This window comes from Dasypus novemcinctus, chromosome 31 (assembly GCF_030445035.2).
Source record: "Dasypus novemcinctus isolate mDasNov1 chromosome 31, mDasNov1.1.hap2, whole genome shotgun sequence".
NCBI classification, from domain to species: Eukaryota; Metazoa; Chordata; class Mammalia; order Cingulata; family Dasypodidae; genus Dasypus; species Dasypus novemcinctus.
The window spans coordinates 26,576,221-26,592,811 of record NC_080703.1 but is presented as its reverse complement, the minus strand read 5'-3'; positions in this window follow the sequence as shown (position 1 = coordinate 26,592,811).

Sequence of the window (16,591 nt, the reverse complement as noted above, 5' to 3'; positions counted from 1 at the left end):
TGTGATTGAGCAGGTTGCCCTCACCCCAGTTCTGGGACTGGGCACATGATCTAGGTTTAGTCAGTCAGAATATTCTAGCCCTCTGTTTATGTAGTCAAGGTAAGAAAAGGATAGATTTTAAGCTTCATTCCAATGTGGACTTTTCTTGGTACCATTTGGAATAAGATTCTCTTTCTGCTAGGATTAGTAAGAAAGAATCTAAGGAGCCTGGATTTCATGTGCTATCTTGCCAGGAAAGGGGAAATCTTACCTGAAATGAAAGCCAATGCAGAGAAAAAGAAATTTAAATGGAACGATTCCAGGAAGCATTATTTGTGTACCTGGATCCGTTCAAGCTTGAATCCTTTTTTACTTGAGCATATCATGTTTCTTTCCCTAGCAAATAAAAAACCCCGAATAAAACATATGGGGAGACACTTAGGAGGTTCTCAAGACAACAAGGAAATCAGCCCAGCTAGAAAGCAGAATCCAATTGAATGATGATGTCAGAGAAGGCTGAACAGGTGGGATAACAAATATTGTGAAGGCTCTTGAATGACAAGCTCAATAATTTGATTTTGGTCCAAAAGCAATAAGCAGCCAGAATAGCTGAGGAAAGGAAACACATAATGAAAAGATTGGGGGGAATTGACCTGGTAGCTACATGCAGGACTGATTAAAGCAGGGGATCTTGGCTAGGGTCCATGACCATGGGAATTTGGGGAATCCAGGTACTTAGGGGGAAAAAAGTTCACAGCTTTATTTATACTAATCTCTAATTAAAATATGACTTTTTTTTTCTATTTTGAATGTAGGCAGCAGACTGCAGTAGTATCAGCAGTACTTGTTTGTCAACATAAAAATGATAGATACCTTCATATCCCATTATAGTTATTGTAGGTATATCAAAATATCATTTCACTCATCACTGCTATATAATTATGGTTGTGACTGACCCACCCCTGGGTCTTGTTGGATAAGACATTTAATAAAGAAGCACACATATTACTACAGCACAAATCTGTGGGGCGTTTTCCCATTTGATAGCTGTACTTTAATATAATTGGTTTCCTTTGTAATCTTATGTATTTTGCTTTGTGCACTTCAAATTGTTATTTAGAGGAGTCCTTAAGTTGTGCCAAAGGGCCCATGGCATGCACACACACACACAAATGATCAAGAACTCTTTCACTAGAGAAAGTGGAGGGTCTGGTAGCAAACAAGCCAGTATAGAGGTGAGTACACAATCCAACAATGAGGCCCCGAGAGTTTCAAGTCAGGAGAAAGCACGAAAAAAATGACGTATCTCCAAGAGGCTTTGAAAAAGTTTCGGCTGGATTTACAGGAGAAATTCCCCATGCAATTTGGGGAATAAAGGAAGATCTAAGGGAGTGCAAACTCTTAAGTTTTCAAGACTGAACAAGTGGGTCAAAATGCACTAAACAAACGTCCAAATCATTAAAACAGAAAACTCAGGCAACAAAGCTCATTTAGGGGCAAGTTTGTGGTGTATTCTAAGATAATGACAGGACTTCCCAAAGAAGATATGCCATAGGAAATTCAAAATATCTCCTAGGAGTTCAGCTGAGAGGCCAGGATGGGGCAGGGCTATTTGGAAAGCTTCTGCACCGAAGCGAAGGCATGGCTTCTGTGATTACCCCTACGGAGAGGACCTGTGCCTCTGGGGCTTTGCTGTGAGTCTCTCAGCTCTGTCTTCTGCTAGGTATGGGCTTTGTCATCCTGGGGTGCACCATGATTGCCACACCTGATATCCGCACAGAGCATCAGCCACAGGAAGCTCCTGCCACTTCTAGTGGCGCCTGGGAGAAAGAGCTGCTGCTTCTTCCATCAGACTGGCTTGGATCAGATGGTCCCTTCCCTCTGAGCTGGAGACCCACCTATGCCTGCCCTTCCAGCCTCCCTATGACCAGTGCTCCTGTTCACTCTCCAAAGAACCCCTGTTTGAGTGACAAAGCAAACGGTCGTCCTGCCCCAAGCAGCCACTGAGCCAGGAAATGGAAGGAGCCGATTGGCTGGGGTAGGTGTTTCCTCTTTCAGCCTGGAGATCTGGGGAGAGAAGGGTGTCCCAGAACCCAGTCAAGAACAGGTACCATGAAAAAAAGTGGAAGCTGGTCGGCAAAATCACAGGGCCCCAACTTAGTAGGTGTCATGAAGTTAAACAGACAGTGTAAGTTGGAAAAGAAATATTTAAAGCAAGGAGAAAACCTAGAAGGCTAGTGTAGCCATTTGACGTTATTGATGAATTCCAAAAAGAAATATTGGATAATGTTTGTAAACTGATCTTTTCCGTTGGGCATGTTAGATTATAATGGATTCATAGGTTTACTTGATTAAGTAACTATGTTAACCCCTTGTGCCAGTAGGGAGTTGAAGCCCTACCCTTTGGTAGGTGGGGACTCACAGATAGAAGTCAAGGAAAAGAATGGAGTTAAGGGTTTTTGATGTTGGAGTTTTGATGTTGAAGTTTGATGCTGAAGCCTTAAGCTGGAGCCCCAGGAAGAGAAGAACCCTGAACCCAGAGAAAAGCAAGACCCTGGAAGGGAGGAACCCAGGAAGCCTGAGCCCTCACATATGTCAACAGCTCTCTTGCTCCAATACGTGAAAATAGACATTGGTGAGGGAAGTAACTTATGCTTTATGGCCTGGCATCTGCAAGCTCCTACCCCCAGATAAATACCCTTTATGAAAACCAACCAGTTTCTGGTATTTTGCATCAGCACCCCTTTGGCTGTCTCTTACAGCTAGTGAGGGCATACAGGTAAGCCACTGCACTCAAGAGGCAGGAAGGGAGGGCTGATTGCTTTACCTTGTCTCCTGGCAACCTTTAGCGCAGTGCATGGCAGTTTGGGAAGTGCTTTAATTGAAATCAAAACATCAAAGCCTGGACATTATATATCCTGCCATGACCTACATAAGGAGTGGGAAAGAGTGTAAACTACAATGTAAACTGTAATGCATGCTCTGTGGCAGTGCTCCAAAATGTGTTCATCAATTGCAATGAATGTACCACACTAATGAAGATGTTGTTCATATGGGTAAATGTGGCAGGTGCAGGGAGTAGGGCATATGGAAATCCCCTATAATTTTTTATGTAACATTTTATGTAATCTACGTATCTTTTAAAAATAAATAAAAACTATTTAAAATGAGACATCAGAGATTAAGAGAAATGGAAAATAATAAAAACCAACTAAAAGTTAGTCGGCTTTTCATATCCCCCATGCATGGGAACTAAGCCAACATCAGTGACAAAATACAACTCGTCCCCCAAAAGCTTACGTTGGTCTCAGTTTTAAACAATTGCTGTGGTTCCAGTTGAGTTTTAATTATACCTATGTAAGCTTCAGATTAGTGCATTTTTATTACTTATCTTTTAATAAACATTATGTGCTACATGGAAGTTAATTCATAAAACTCTCAATTACGCAGCTGGCCAGCACGCCCAGATTTAGTTAGGAGTTCCGAAAGAGAATAAATTCCTAGCAGTTTGGAATCGTTCCAGCCCACTTCAGGTGCAGCTCATAGCTCCACCGTCTGTGGAGCTGTGTTTGTATTCCTGTGTTGGAACAGTAGATTCTAAACAGACAATGCTAACACAATGACTATGAAGATGAAGAGAAAGAACGCCGAGCACTTTAATTCTGTTATCCTGTGAACGCTTGGAGTTTTCGTTTTAACATTTAAGGAGTACAGCCTGCCAAGGCATAATATTGTTTAGGAGGTGACAATTTTTAACTCCCATACGAAATATTTTCTGGAATCTGAATAGCGTTTTTAAACCCGAAATGTACTCTTCTTTGTGAATTACTGTTTGGAACCAAGGAACAACTCCAACTATGACGGGCTAGTATGTGATGATCACTGAAAATAATTTTGTCTTACAAAGGAGGTGGCATTGAAAGAGGGCTGTGCTGGGTATCAAATAGCCACGTGCGCCAGTCGGTCCAGCCTCTGGGGTACCTTAGCCGACAGGAATGATGTGCAGTCTGTCCTGCAGATCAGTGGCCACCCAGCTGGCAAGTTGCCAATCCTTAGGAGTCGCTGGGACAAAATCTCCGGGCTTTCTGGCTGCATCTGCAGACAATTGCACCTTCCGTAGGGAGGACTCAACCCTCCTTTTCAGTCCTCTCGCAGCCCCCGAGGAGCTGCGCCAAGTCCCAGCACCTGTCCTCAGGGCCAGGCTCGCCTTTCCTCCGTGGTCTGCGGGTCGTCGCAGGCCACGATTTCTCCTGGCCCTCTGATCTCACCCCCGGGGCTCTCTGCTGGTGACTCCAGGTTTTGTACCAGCTCCAGAGGTGAAGAAGGGTCAACACGCCTCTGGAGGGCCCAAGTCCAAGGCCTGCTCACATCCTTCAGGTCCTCCTTCAGAGGCGCAATAAGCGCCTTCCTTGATTTTTCAGTAACTAAGCCTACCTCAGCTGTTGAGCCACTCTTTCCCAACCTGGAAGTGAAGAAATGTCATTTTTCCAATTCAGAGGAAGCCAGAAAGTACCAGACTTACACCGTCTCAATTCAGGGTTTAAATTCGGTCTGTTGGAGAGGCCTCATAGTCACCTGGTGTCGGGGAGAAGCATCGAACGTGGGACATCGGTGCACAGGCTTCCTCTGAAAGGTGGGGTCTTTGATGCTTAATCAACCTGGGGCAGGTTCTCAAGCAGGTCTGCCAAGTCTTTGTCACTCCTTCACAGTGTGGCTGGGTGCCTTGCAAGGCTCATTTAGAAAAGGCCATGGGAACTCTGTGGGTTACTCTGGGGTTCTTTTAAAGATTTATTTCATTTATTTATTCCCACCGCCATTGTTTGCGCTCACTGTCTGCTCTCTGTGTCCATTTGCTGTGTGCTCTCTGTGTCTGCTCATCTTCTCCTTAGGCAGCATGGGGAACCAATCCTGGGACCCCGGTTTGGGAGAGACACTCAAATCGCTTGAGCCACCTCAGCTCCCTGGTTTTGTGGTGTCTCTCATTGTCTCTCCTCTTTCTCTATTTCTGTTGTGCCAGCGCTCCGCTCAGGCCAGCTCGCTTTCAACAGGAGGCCCCAGGAAACGAACCCAGACCTCCCCTATGGTAGGCAGGAGCTCAATCACTTGAGCCACATCCGCTTTCCTGTGGGTTACTCTTGGGACAGTTGCCCTGGAGCCTTTAGTCACCACGTAAGAAGCCTGATATTGGTAGCTGCCTTGTGGAGAAACCTCACAGAGAAAGAGGGAGAAGCCTGAGAGGCCCCTGCCCTCAGGTATTTGAGCCTTCCCGGCCCAGGGGTCAGACATATAAACACAGAAGCCTTCGCGATAACTCCAGCCCCGACTCCTACCTGATCACGGCCATGGGAAGGACCACGAGCGAGAACGGCCTGGCTGAACCCAGTCACTCCCACCCCTGGATTTGTGAGCAAAATCACAAATTCTATGGGTTTAAACTTAAGCTAGTAGTCTAAGCCACTGTTTGCGGGGGGGGGGGTCTGTTAGGCAACAATAGAGAACGGAAACACATCCCTTGTTGATGCACCTTGTCGCAGAAGCAGCACTCAGTGAGTGATCAGGGAGCTCATTTCCTCTCTCCCCAGCCAACACTCAGGCACATGGCTGTGCTCTCCATCCAGCCCCTGGTCCCAGATGAGTAGTCTAAAGCTTCTTCTAGGAATTCTTCTCACCCAGTGCTTAAGGCTGAGAGCCCTGGCACTTCCACAAACTCTCAGCCAGCTGCCTTGTTCCACTCCAGCATGGAGGCAAGGGGGTGCTACTTACCAACCTTCTCCAGACATGGCCTGCCACCTTTGCCTTGTCTACTTCAGTTGTCCCTTTACAGCCTGAGGTGGAAGGCTGACTCCTCCCACAGTTCTAGAAGATAAATGGGATAATACTGACATCCTCTGCCCTCTTCTGAGGGTCTCTGTCACTCTCATCTCCTCAGCAAAATGCAGGAGTCATCTTCTCTGAGACATAACAGTTTCTAAGCTCTGGCATCCGCCCTTCCTAATTTCTCCCTCCTCCAGATGGTTGGACTTTCCCTCTTGTGTGGGATTCACAGACTATCATCCTATATTTTGCCCATCTCTATTGTGGATGTTTTCCTCTATTCTGGAAATCCTCCAGGCATTATGATCTATACTTGCAGCTCAGCCATTTGGGAATTCCTGACAAACCGTTATCTCAACAAAGTCTGGCTCTTGAAAATCAAAAATATTTCATCTTATTTTATTCAGAATGGATGCTATCTATGCTCATCCAGCTTACTGACCTCTTTAAGAAGACTATTCTAGGACACTCTGGCCCAGGAAGATGAAATTCAAAATGCCTTCTTACTGTTTGTTTCAGGAACTTCCTAAAAGTACACAAGTAATAGCAGATAACTCAACCTAGCTCATCAATGATCCAAGCCGTGTGTTGAAACTCCTTGCCTGATAATTCTGTGTCCACCAATCCTAAACTATTTTATCATAAATTCTGCCAAGTTCTGATGGAATCATAAATATCTTAACTCCCCTCCCCTACTTTCTGAAATCATTCTAAAACTGTCAAGGGAGGATCTCCCTTACTGTTGTAAGCAATAAACTTGGACTTGCTTTATCAATGGGTTATTTTGGTAGTGGTTTTGAGGATCCACCATTCAACACTATTATTTCTGCTACAAACTTAGAGAAGTTTCTTTAAGAAACATAACGAAACTATGAATTGGCTTAGACTGTATCCAACCTTCCCTGAAGCTGGTGTGTATATAAACTTATCACTGCTGCCTGCATGGGGAGGGGGAGGTCAGGGAATCAGAAGTACAAGAAATTAGGTGTCTAAGAGAATAATAACTCATTTAATCTTCAGAACAAACCTCTGAGGTGTTATTACTCCCATGTTACAAATGAGAATACTAAAGTGTAGAAACCAGGTAACTTGCCCAATTTGACATAGCTGGTAAGTGCCAAAGCTGAGACTTGAACTCACCCAGTCTTGTTTCAGAGTTCCTGCTCTTAACTACTTTAATATAATCCTGAATTTTTTGTTGTTTGTCTGTTTGGTTGGTTTCTTTGAGATACTGGGGGCCAGGGATTGAACCAGGAACCTTGTATGTGGGAAGCCAATGCTCGACCCCTGAGCTACATCGGCTCCCCTGAGTTGTTTTTTTTCATTCATTTTACTTTTTTTGGTTTTTTCAGGAGGCACTGGGAACTGAACCCGGGATCCTCCCCTGTGGGAGGCAGGCGCTCAACAGCTTGAGCCGCATCCACTCCCTAATCCTGTTCTTTTTGAAAACAATCCCTGCACCACGGTAGGATGACTGCCACAGCATAGGTTTGAGCAGAACGAAGGCAATAGGACACAACACGAGAGTGGGGTGGGGTCAGAGACAAGCCTTTGTAGGGCTTGAGAAAGGGGGATGCTTGAGGGGAGCTGGGAAAGATGAGCGGATGCTCCCCAGGTGAACTGGCCCAGAGGCCAGGTGCTGAAAGGCCCCGTGGTAGCACGCAGGGTGGAGGACATTCAGGGAGCAGTAGGCAGCTTCCACATAGCCAGGCCGTGGGAGGCGCCAGGAGGCGAGCCGCCCTGTAAGAGGCAAGGCAGGTGAGGTTGCACGAGCCAGGTCACAAAAGTCTTGTGGGTCAGACCACCAAGTCTGGACCAGCATCTAAATCCCCCAGGGAGAGCCATGAGCGTCATGTTTCTCCAGCTGTCCCCTCTCCCGGTGGAACAGACACTCAAAGAAACAGAACAGAAGCCTCTGTTTCCCAAGCAGAACTCAGTCCCCTGCCACCCCCACCCAAATGCCAGGACAGGGAGGCGGTGGGCTGAGGCTTTCGGAGGGAGCAGGTGCAACTTCTGCTTGAGTAGAACTCCTCCGCTGTAACGAGCACCTCTGCCAAATCCTGAGAGAGCACCTTAGGAAGGGGCCGTTGCCTGTAGGTAAATAAAGTTTTCCACTTCACGGTTCTCCCTAGGAATTCCTCCGCTTGGGCCTGAAGCTAATACGGAAACTTATGTGCAGGATGAGATCAGCAGAAGGAGGGGGTTGAAGAGCACACATCCCACCGGGCACTTTGTCCTTTCTCTGTGTGCTGTCCTGTGTCGCCGTGCATGTATGCAAACCAAAGGGACAAAGAAGGGGAGAGCAGAAAGGGAAGAGAGAGGGAAGAGACATTTCTCATTGATTTCCTGACCCAGGACATGGGGGAGGAAGGCAAAGGTGACATTTGCAGCATCCAGTCGGAGATGTTCCAAGAGTCAGACTAAAACTAGGGCAGAAGTCCTCAGGATTCCTGAAGCTTCCGTTCTCAGGGTGGGGACCTACCCAACTTAAATGAGAGAGGAGAAAAACAGAAGCGTCTGTTTCTGAATTCCAATACCGCTGCAGCAATCTTCCCTCAAAATATGGCTTGAAATATTCATTTGAAAATTAGCATTAATTTGCATCCATTTCTCACGTCCCCAATATTATGAATAAAATCAACTTAATGAAATCAATTGCAGAAGTATCAAAGCCATTATCTGGGGCATGGCAGAAAAGAAACTCATAATGTATATAACTTTTCATTGCCTGACACACAGTAGGAGCTCAAAAGGGGTATATGGAATGATGGAGCGATGAATTGTCCATTTAGTAGCGTACCCTCTTTATACCTCGGATTCGTGGTTATAAGTGAGAGTAAGGATGGAGAAGTGATCCACCACATCCTGGTGTTGCAGAATCACTCAGTCCGACTGAACTCCCATCATCCCGTGGACTCGGTCAGACGTCTTGCCCCCAACCAACTTGCCACATGATCAGATCGCCACCCTGCACCCATCTCATCTTTCCGGCTGACCTGGAATCAGGGCTCCACATTTTCCCGGCTGAACAGTTGGGCACTGTGATCAGCCCATTGGAAAGAAAGTGAGTTCCAGGCTTTGTTCTCAAAGGAGCAGAATCCTCAGCAGGTGGGCCCCAGGTGTGGGCCATTTGATGAAAGTACCTGGTCCCAAGATGGCAGGATTAGGAGCTGCCTCAGCAGTTTTCGCTCACAAAGCCATCCTCAACTGAATTGTTGAGTTTTCCCACCCTTGCCACCACCTTGTGGCTAAGGAAGCCAATAAAATTGTTCCATTCAAATCGATCAGTCAGGCTATGCTGAGCTTTAAGCTCCTGTCTGTTTAGGGTGACAAAACTTATGCCCAAGACATATTGAAGTGGCAATGCAAGTAAGTACCTAACCAAGAACCATCAGACCACAAGGGAGGATTTTTATCCCCTACCCCTTCTGCTGGGGACAGGGGAAAGGAATGCTGCTTGGCCACAGTAACCCCTCTTAGAACCTAAAGTGAACAAGAGTTCAACCAAGAGGTCCTCAGATATCTCATGAGTTGGCAATTTCTTGGCTGCAAATATACAATTTTTTCACCTCCACAACATGCAGATGAGGGGGGGGAAAAGCAAAACCAAGGAGGGATTTTACATTATCTTCAGACAAAAACCACGCAAGTTAAGTTTTATTTTCAATAAAAGGGTAACTCTTGAAAGTTTAGAGCAGTGGTTCTCAAACTTTTGGGCACCAGAATCACCTGGAAGGCTGTTAAAATGCAGGCAGCTGAGACCCTGCCCCCCCCCCCCCCGAGTTTCATAGGTCCAGATAGGGCCTGAAAATTTGCTTTTCTGATAAATTCCCAGGTAAGGCTGATCAGGAGACCACACTTTCTAGTTTAAAGGGTTGAGCTGAAATGGGTGTTGTATGTGAGCATTTGGTCTAGACATGTTGCAAGGGATGCCCAATTCTATCAAAAAAAACCCAAACCAAACTGTATTAGGCAGTGAGATGATGAGGGAAGAGAGGCACGGAGAGGGAGGAAGAAGGATTCAAAAGGGAAAAGGGAGAAGAAGGAAAGAATGAGTCACTGTGGAGGAAGGTGCGATGGTCAGAGAATCTGACTCAGGGTTTGCAAAATCAAACATCTATAGGCTCTAGGAGATAACACACGTGAGAAAGGGGCAAACAGGAATGAGGAATGGCCACTGTTTGCTGCAATATGAGACAGTAATAGAAGCGGGTTTTCAGGGGCCAGAACTATAGCCCTCTCTAGAGGAGACAGTCCTTATTCAACTCCAGATAGCTGATATTGATCAAAGAATGGGGCCCAGGAGTTGCCAGAGTCGCCAATTTTTAAGAAGAAGTAAAAAGTCTGGATTTTTCTGGGAGATATCTATGAGGTTATGATACCCAAACTCATAATATGAAAGAAAACAGTCCATTCACTACCCAGGGTAACCCTGGAGGAGACCAGGGTCAAGTACTTCTTCAGAATGTGCCTCTGAAACAATGATTGGAATCTCTTAAATGCTCAGAAAGTCCACGCTCCAGCTAGAAGGTGAGCAGATCACCTTAACCGTGGTGTGGCAGAATTTTAATAGCCTGTCATGGACATCAAACCACACTGAAATCTGGCTTCTAAAGAGGTAAATAGGGAAGTAGACCACATGGGAGGTCCCTAGTTCAACTCCAGTGCCTCCTAAAGAAGACAGTGAGCTGGTGCGATGGGCAGACCTGGCAAGCTGGTGCAAGAAGAGACACAAGAAGAAAAACATAATGAGAGGCACAGCAAAGCAGGGAATGGGGTTGGCTCAAGTGATTGGGCATCTCCTTCCCACATCAGAGGTCCTGGGTTTGGTTCCCAGTGCCTCCTAAGAAACAAGGAAGACAAACAGACACAGTAAGTGCCAACAACGAAGGGGTGGGGAGAATAAATAAAATAAATCTTTAGAAAAAGAGAGATAAACGCCCATTTGTGCTGATGACAAATGTTCTTCAACCCAGACCAAGAAAATGTGGGGCATTTCCACTTTCTAGAACTCGAGGTGCAAAGTGCTTCTCTCCTGACACAATAGGAGAAAGGTAGCCCCTGTGTGGAGTTCCAGACGGGTCCATGCCAAGCCTTCTTTGGAGTAACCCAAGGAGGACTCCATGTTCACAGCCCCAAGAGCAACCATGAAGGCAAGACGAGGTGCTCCTTGTGGGCAGGGATTGTGTCTGACCCACTCTGGATCCCCCTGGGCTGGCATGATGTGGGGACTCACTGCTGCTGACCTGAAAAAAAGTCCTTGGAAATGAGGCTGCTTTGGAGATTTGGCCTGTTTTCTTAAAAAACCATTCTTTTCCTTTCTCCCTCATTTGCTCTCACCAACCCCTTTTGCTTCTTCTGCTCCCAGGCCACTTATGCCAGGGTTCTTCTGTACCTGTGTCTATAAAACACACAGTCATTTTAGATGTTTGGAATGGATTTTTTTTTTAAGATTTATTTATTTATCCCCCTTCCCATTGTCTACTTTCTGTGTCCATTCACTATGTGTTCTTCTCTGTCTCCTTACACTGCTTGATTTCTCATTAGGCAGCTCCAGGAACTGATCCTGGAACCTTTCAGAGTGGGAGAGAGGTGATCATTCTCTTGTCCCACCTCAGCTCCCTGATCTGCTGCACCTCTCATTATCTCTCCTCCATGTCTCTTTTTGTTGCATCATCTTGCTGCGCCAGCTCTCTGCATGGGCCAGCACTCCTGCGCAGGGCAGCACTCCATGCACGCCAGCACTACACATGGACCAGCTCACCACATGGGCCAGCATGCCTTTACCAGGAGACCCTGGGCATCCAACCCTGGACCTCCTATATGGTAGATGGGAGCCCAATTGTTTGAGCCACATCTGCTTCCTTGGAATAGATTTTTAGAGTTATCACTCCAGGGGACCCATCCTGGCTTTCACTTCTTCTCTCCAGGGGATTTCAGAATGAAGGAATAGATATAGAAGAGGGAGCCAGAATGAGAATTTAAAAATCACTTTATTATACTAGTTGAGGCTGCCTCCAAAATCTCCAAATGCAAAAGTTGAACTGGAATATATGCATTAGTTTGGAAGCAGAAGTAGGGTCTAGGGTGACTAATGTTTCCTGTTTGCTTGGAGTGAGGGGACACTGGGCTTTCAGTGCTAAAATCTGGGAGGTCTCAGGCCAGCAGGACAAACTGGTTACCCAGCTTCCTTATTTTGCCTCCAAACCTAAATATTTGGAACAATACCAGAAAGACGGAATGGGGGACTGGAGGGAATGAATCCTTGAGTCACCCACCCAATCAGAGGCATAGGATGGGAGGGAGGGAGGAAAGGAAGGAAGGAAGGAAGGAAGGAAGGAAGGAAGGAAGAGAGGAAGGGAGGGAGGGAGGGAGGGAGGGAGGGAGGGAGGAAGGAAGAGAGGAAGGGAGGGAGGGAGGGAGGGAGGGAGGAAGGAAGGGAGGGAGGGAGGAAGGAAGGAAGGGAGGGAGGGAGGGGTAAAAAAAAAGAAAAGAAAAAAGAAAAGAAAAGAAAAGAAAAGAAAAGAAAAGAAAGCCCTTCTGATCTTTAAGGTGCAGTAGCCCATCCATAAATAAAATACAGCCCAATCTGATTTGTAAATTTTTCTGTCTTGGATGTGGGGTGCCTATGAAAACAATAGGAAGAGGGGCAGAAACATGGGAGAAGTTTTTCTGAAGAGCCCTCCTACCCCAAAGGAATTAAGTTTGAGTTCCTGCCTTTAACTCTCTAAGAACTCTGTCTGGCCTTTTAGAAACTTAAGGATCAGCTTCAAATATCTCATTTTGTCTCAGTGCTCTGGAATAAATAAATGGGTTTTCCAAATAATTCCTGAAACCTGATTACCTGCACACAGTGAACGTCAGCCTTCTACCGAAGGAGATTTTCTTCCATTTAGGTGATTTTACCATGAAATGGCTCCATTCAGCAGTACTGTGTTAGATACCATGCAAAGACTGTGCAATCCCCATTGATTGTGGGGAAAGAAAGGGGCAAGAAAAGCCATTCAAAATAGAGCAAAAACTCAATTTAAGACAATTTTCTGGAAAGCATTGATTGTGAAGGCCCTGAGCTAGGATGGCTGGGAGCAAGCCATCAGCTCCCTGTTGCTGACAGTGGATGGCATATTTCTTAGCATCTCTGAAGAAATGTTAAATCAATGTGCTACCTAAATGTTGCTGACAAATCAGACACTGTTCTATAAAAAGCCAAACTTCGTTGCCACGGGAAATTGAAGCCTTAAAGAATTTTTAGAAAGGCCATTTTCCACCAACACCTCCCCCATATTCTGACATCGGATGTACCTCAGCTCATCATATGGGTAAAGTCCTGGGTCCTGGTTGATTCAACCAACTCTTCAAGGTTAAGACTCATATGAAAGCATGAGTCGAACAAGACTTGACAAATATGTAGCTCCATATTAAATTTGAAAACGATTTCTGACTGCAAAGTAACCCCTTCTGTATGTATAGTGCTTTAGAATTTCCAGGCTATTTCATATCATGTCATTAGCTTGCCACAAACAACCTCTGAAGTTGGCAAAAACCAGTATTCTTTACTCATCCTATAGCCGAATCAGCAGAGGCTCAGAGCCCATAGTAACTTCTAATTGACCACATGGTCAGGAAACGCCAGAGCCAACTCTGGAATCTAGAGTTTCTGATTGTTATTTTACTCTCCCCTTTTCTTGGAAGTTAGTACCCCCATCAAACCCACTTAATAGGAATTTATATCTTCTCCTCCAACGATCAAAGCTCTTGGTTTCTCCAACAGCAAAGTATCACATCTGAAAGTATCAGGTTCCTTTGTTAACAGACACACGGGTTTATGTTTTATCTACCAAATTCATTCCATCTTTCCACAGGCATGTTTTAGACTCTGAACAGTGCATAAGGCACAGACATCAAGGACACAAAAATAAATAGATGGCCCATGCCCACTAGGCTCCTAAATCCAGAGCAGGGGTTGGCACACATTTTCTATAAAGGGCATGATAGTAAATATTTTAGGATTTGCAAGCCATAGCATCTCTGTCACAACTGCTCAACTCTGCCTTTGCAGGGCAAAAGTAGCCACAGACATATGGATGTAGCTGTGTTCCAATAAACCTTTATGTTAAAAAACAGTCAGTGGGCAGAATTTGGCCCTTGGGCCATAGTTTGCCTATCCCTGATCTAGAATGAGACTCAAAACAGAACAAGTCAACAATGAGGTAATATGATAAATGCCCTAATGTCCTAGGTGCTTGGATGGTGTCTTAGAGACTTCACATCACTACTCCTGCCTGAGGCTGCAAATGCATAGAGCTGACTAATAAAGACACTCATCTGATATTTGGAAGGCAAAATAAAAGTAGAGGTCATTACTTTGGAAGGTTGTCCTGGTCAGACGTGAAGACATACAGAGATAGACCAGACGGCCCCCGCGCGTCCCTCCTCCCCTTCCTTTGTACATCCTTGCACATCTTCCTGACTTCTGGCTCTGTTGACAGACAGTGGCTCCAAGTTCACCACAAGCACTTGATTGAAGTCTGAAGAAATGACCAGCTCCATAGAGACAATAGCTTTCACAGAGTCAACCATTTCTACATCCCTCTCTTTGAGCCCCTCCTTTGGAGTCCCACATCAGCAGTCAGCCATGCATGGCATCTAGCTCCAACCATCTACCTATACCTGGGTTTCAGGAAACCACCATGAGTGATGGTTTCTCTGCAGCTCTGACTTTCTAGTTCCAGAGACCCAAGCACCTTCCATTTTCATGGAAGAACTATGTCCCATATTAAATTCCATACTCCCATAACATTTGCAATGGCTCTGTCTTCCTGACCGAAGCCTGGCAGAAACACCATATGAACTAAGTGTTAGGGGGTATAGAGGAGAAGGCAATGAAGTGATTGAGTTATTCTTTTGTTCTCTCTTGTTGGGTCAGGGGCTGGGAGAAGTTGAGAAGACTTTGCAAATATATTGCTGTAGATCAGGGTTACCTGAGAAACAGACCTAGAGACACTGACATTTGAGTGCCCAAGGTTAATTGGAGGACGCTCTGTAAGGGAGTGAGGCAAGCAGGAATGGACATGGAGAAATATAGACTATGACACAGATGAGACCTCAGCTTATCCCATGGGGAATCGCTGGAGCTAGGATGGTCCTTACTTATGGCAAAGGAATCAGGTCCTTGTACATCCACATCAACTGGTCAAGCTCCTGAGGAGTGGGTGCTATGAGCCATCAGCAAACAGCACTTCTAGTGGTTCAGTAAATGAGTGCCTTGGTTGCAAAGGGGAACTCTGTGTGGAAAACCACAGCATCTACTATAGGTATTAACATTCAAGACAGTTTTGAAAGATAAATAAGAACTATCCATACATTAAAGAAGGGGAGGGAGATTTTAAAATATGGACTATCGAAAGTAAATGCACCTTGGAGTGAAAGAAACTGTAATAGGTAGAAAATTCCCAGTGTTGCAATGCAAAGATTTTGTGGGACCAGAAATTAGATATTCAATATGTTGAGGTCAACGTATGAAGGTCCCATTTGACCTTGTGTAAATTCCTTACTTCCCTCTACTCTGGTTAGCACAATCTTACACCCAGAGTGAAGATGTAGTACATGGTTGGGGATAGGTAGGAATGAGTCATGAGGGAGTGGGGGAATGAAAGTTGAGTGAATGATTTGCTGGATGGGTGGAAGATGATTAACTGGTAATGACTGGATGCATGATGAGGAGATAGGAAGATGGGTGATAGTGAGTGGATGACTATATGGGCATGAAGGGATAGGGGGCTAGGTGGATATGCAGTAAGGGAATGGGTTGTTGGATATATGAGTAGATGGGTTAATGGGTGGATGGGTGATGAGTGGATGAGGAGATGGATTAACAAGCATTTATTTCTCACTCCTGTGTCTTGGGTCAAGGAAGATTCACAGATTAAGTTTGGACTCAGCTGAGCTTGATATTCAAGCTATGCCTTCAGTTCGGCCCTGTTCTACCTGACAGGTACTGGTGCTCCTGAGGGCTATAGAGTCACACAGTTTCTACAGTCATGGAAGATGGCTCTAGAGTTCAGTGCCTTGCCAGGGGGCCCCATTTTGGAATTTGTGTTCCTGAGTGTGATGGAGTTGGATTCAGATGTGACCTTTCTATACATGACTCTTCTGTCACTTTTACTGAGCCTGTGGGTGGTGCTGGGGTTGGTGTATACTCAGGAAACTTGAATCTCTGGACTGCTCATATGCCAGCTGGGCCCTGATCCTCAGCAGAGTTCCAACTCCTACTCTCTGGTTTGTTGGACTTATCCAGTTCAACTAACAGGGAAGTGAAGATGGTCAACCACCACAACAGGGAACTGAGAGTGCCTACAACTGCAAGCAGTAGAATCCCATCCATCAACTATGTGGGATCTAAGCCCCCTCTCAATATAGAGGTGGAGTGGACATCAACATCCCTGGGTCCACAGGATGGAGGGATAAAATATGGATTAGAGTGGATTTACTGGTATTCTACTACAGAACTATTGTGACTAGTAATGGAAGAAACTATAGCACTGATGTGGAGAAAGTGGCCATGGCAGTTGCTGAGGGCAGGGAGAGGGAAGACAAGATGTGATGTGGGGGCCTTTTTGGGACATGGAGTTGTCCTAAATGATATTGCAGGGACAGATGCTGGACATTATATATGCTGCCATAACTCACTGAATGTACTGGGGGAGAGTGTAAACTACAATGTGAACTATAATCCATGTGGTACAACAGTGCACCAAGCTGTATTCACCAAATGCAGTGGATGTGTCACAATGATGGA